The following is a 4,330-nucleotide window of genomic DNA, read 5'->3' as shown; positions in this document are numbered from 1 at the left end:
GGAAGAATCCCACTTAACTGATAGGCTGCCTAATGAAAGAGCAAGGAGGTTATAGAAAGGCAAGCAGTAGTAATAATGATCGTAATGGTAGCAATCAGAAGCCAATAAAACACATCTGATGCTGACCTCAATTAACACTGACATGCACTCTCATTTTAGCAGTAATATCAAGTGTCTGCTACAACAGATTTAAAGCCCAGAGCTCTGTTTTCAAGAGATGCTGGTGACAGTTCTGTTTTCAAAACAAACACTTAGAGGCCACAAATCAGGATACCAAGCTGAAATGTGGTCTCCTGAGGATCTCACAATCCTGAGCTTGAGCTCTCAGATAAACAGAGGCTGCTACAGAGAGAGTCACATTGCTTTTCTCATTCCAGATGATAAACAGGTGTAACCTGCAATTTCAAAACCCTGCCAGGAGTGGAGCAAATATCTATAAGCTGGCGTGACACAGGCCCTCTTCCCGTTTATAAAGACAGATAATATAAGACACTCACTGAGTAGCAGGCTTAACCTTTGAGGTTGAAAAGTTCAAATCAATTTGTTGAGAAAAGCTAAAGGCTTAGATTAACAAGTCTCCAGAAGGATCCAGACAGGGAGAGCAGCTCGGACTACCATATGGAAACTCTTAGAGTCAATATTCATGGTGTGTAAAAACAAAAAAACAATATTCATGGTGTGTAACTCTAGCTGCACCTACATTACCATATTTGTTTCTTTTTGAAGGAACGTTTTTGTAGGAAATCTTCCCCCTTGCCCCAAGGGCTAACACTATGGTCACGTTATCTCAGAGTGTGCCAACTGGGGTCCCCTCAGACAACATCAAGCAGAAAGGTGAGCTCTGGAAATACAGCTGATGTGTCCCAGCCAGTAATGGGCATTCAGGCCATGAGATCTGCCTAGAAATAGTACATAGGAACCTCCTTGCCTCACAAGTAATATGGGTGTTGAGGCCTCAGCAGTTACCATTTTACTCCACGAAGCTGCTCCTGTTGTGTGGCATTACTTGCTAATGCAAACATAGCCATATAGACAATTTCTCTTGGTCTACATAAACAAGAGTGCTTACTCTCACAAAATTACCCATGTACAATGACAAATAGCCAGGCAATATTTTCTCAGTTGCTGAAAGATTTATCTACCTTTCAAAAGACTAAATTTGAGCCTACATCTTTTTCATGCCTAACCAATATTTGCATGGCGAAGTATCCTCCACTTTACAGCTTCCACCAAAGCACCTGTCCTTCCCAGGATCGCAGCCCACACAGCAGGAAAAAGGCTCTCAGAAATAGTCTGGGACCAAACCAACTACAGATGTGCCTCTTCTGTTGATCTGAGCTGGAAATGACAGCCTCAATATTTCTGAGGATCCAGACATATGTTCTTAGCTTTCCAAGGATCTAAATATGAAATTCCATGTACTGGTAGAGCCTATGAAACGTGGTAATACATGTAAAGATGTTACAGTGGCCTCTGGCTGAGCTGGTGGCTGCTTTCTGCACTAACTGCAGCTGAAAGTTTGCAAGAGCCAGAGTGAGAACAGTGCAGAGTCCAACCTGGCAGTGCAAGCAAGTAATGAATAATCCAGAACCAATTGTTACAGTCGTCTATGGATGGAAAGAACAGAATTGTCCCAAGCTGCTCTCTGAATTATTCAGAAACTAAAGGCATTGTACATTTGGGTTGCAAATGGCCATACTCTTTCACTGGGATATCTCACTTGCTTCCTGATAATTCTTGCTGTAGACCAAGACATATCTCCTCTTCTTCCATGGATTGAGCCATCCAGCTCTCCTCCAGGTTTTAGTATTGACTGCTTTTTAAATGAAAGTATTGACTTAAAGACGTCAGCAATTTGCATCCAATACCTCAAATTTTAGACTTCTTTAAGTTTGCAGTTTGATATCCCTATATAGCCAGAGCTAGAGCCTTAATTTGCCCATCTATTGTCATATAGACACACAATGAGTAGAAAGTGTAAGTGATTAGACCTCCATGGTAGCCTCTGAGGAGCTCATAAGTCCGTGGACCTGTAAATACTCGTAAATACACTCCACTGAGGTCAACATCAAAATCAGGTGACTTGTCTAAAGTATTCTGCATTAATGACAGCCTCATCTGCTGTCAGGAAGACAGATTTTATGAAGTGATGAGGGAGGATTTCACAGCCTTGACTATGTTTAATAAAGACAAGTATTTCACCTATGCAGTGTAACCCATGCTATTATGTGAGGTGAAAATGTTAATATTTTTTCAGTTAAAACTTAGGGCCACTGCAGATTCATCCCATTGTGAAAGCTTTGGCAGTGGATTAATTAATAATTTGAATGAAGAGATGATGAGATCAACCTTTGCTTCAGTTTAAGTTCCCTAATGATAATGAAAGCTCTCATCACCCCCTTTTAGTCACAACAAAAATCTGTTTGTATGTTTTTTTCCAATTCTGGCTTTCTATTTAGCAGTTTCTCAGTACTGTAACTGCTACTGAAGGTTGCTAATACCAACAGCCAACACACAGACAACCTAAAAGTTTGCCAAATAAATAACGCTCACATCAAGAGACCAGATGAGCTGCCTCTAAAGGTTTTGAGAGAACTGGCTTCATTACAAGGCTCCTCTACCACCTTTGAAAAGTCATGGAAAATTGGAGAGGCCTCTTTCTAATGACTGGAGAAAAGATAATTCTGTGCACATCTTTGAAAAAAAGCAAGTGGAGCAACCCAGGGAGCTACGGACTTGTCAGTCTCACTTTTTTCCCTGTGAAAATCGTAACACAGGTCCTCTTGGAAATATTTCTGGGCATACAAGGGAATCAAAGTAATTGGGAATAGTCAGCATAGATTTACCAATGGTAAATCATGCCTGACCAGCTTGACTGTCTTCTCTGATAAAATAACTGCATTTGTGGATGAGGAGAGGGCAGCAGATGTCATTTTACTTGACTGTAATGAGGTTTTCAAGACTCTTTCACAATATTCTTCTATCCCTATTTAGGACATTAAGGTCTGGATGTGTGGATAACTACTAGATTGCTAAAAATTGATCAGATGATCAGCCTTAGAGTGTTAATAGTTCATCCTCTACCTAGAGGCTCATAACAAGTGGAATACCACAGGGCTGTATCTTGGGACCTCTTGTATTTAACAGCATTCTTTATCAATGACCCAAAGGAGGTGGTGTTAGGAAGAACTTCTTTACCAAAAGGGTTGTTAGGCATTGGAATTGGCTGCCCAGGGAAGTGGTTGAGTCACCATCCCTGGAGGTCTTTAAAAGACTTTTAGATGTAGAGCTTAGTGATATGGTTTAGCAGAGGACTGGTTAGTGTTAGGTCAGAGGTTGGACTCGGTGATCTTGGAGGTCTCTTCCAGCTTGGATGATTCTGTGATTCTGTGATTCTGTGGTAGAGTGCGCTCTCATCTGATATCCGAATTGGCCCTGCTTCTGTTTTTCCTTGCTGTGGGTTTGTTAATCACATGAAAAGATGGGTCAAATGACTCCACTAAAGACCACATGGTGAAGCAATGATTTCGTTTTCCCTCTGTTCTTGTTCAGGCAATGAACTTCAATGTTCAGCTCCCATTTCATATATTCTAGCTGGCAATATGAGTTCAAATTAGTGCAAAATTTTCCACACAAGGGGTTAAAAAGAGGAGAAATTCTCCAAAAGTAATTAGTCAAATATTATAGTCAAAAAAGGACTGTGTGTCCTGAAATAGATGGGAGAGGATCAGTGCTGTAACTAAGTTTCCGTGTGAACCTCTGACTTTTATAAATGCCAGAAACTCTTTCCTTTCAGATCCCAAGTTTACCTTCCTCATCTGGCTTGTTGCTTCCTTTAGCTGCACTGGGAGGGGACTGCTGCTTTGTAGGGAGAAGCCCAGGTTATTGTTGTCTAATTTGCCTTGTTGCTTTTTTTTCCACAGATACTGTCCCTTGGGCTTCTAATACTGTGAGACCAGTGAAAGGTGACTTTTGTACATACGGTTTATGAGATCTTGCAGAGATAGCAATGAGTAAAATCTTGGCTGGATTAGAATCAAAGGTGAAACACTCCTAAATTTCTGTGAGGACAGAGTTTCATGAAGGTTCCTTTTGCGGGATGATGTTCCTTGCAGAGAGAGGGCTTGTGTGAGGACAAAAATGAAATGAACTTTAGAGAAAGCACTTAATTTTTCCCTGAACTCTCTAGACAGAATATTAAAAGGTTGTGGCATGTAGTGCATCAGGGCTCTGGCATTTAATCTTTTGTGTAACATTGATGGTTCAAGCAGACCCCATCCAGGAAATCACTGTAATGTAATCACACTGTCTGTCTGTCCCCCCTTCTTGC

The sequence above is a fragment of the Anas platyrhynchos genome, chromosome 4, assembly GCF_047663525.1.
Source record: "Anas platyrhynchos isolate ZD024472 breed Pekin duck chromosome 4, IASCAAS_PekinDuck_T2T, whole genome shotgun sequence".
NCBI classification, from domain to species: domain Eukaryota; kingdom Metazoa; phylum Chordata; class Aves; order Anseriformes; family Anatidae; genus Anas; species Anas platyrhynchos.
This window is presented reverse-complemented; position numbering follows the sequence as displayed.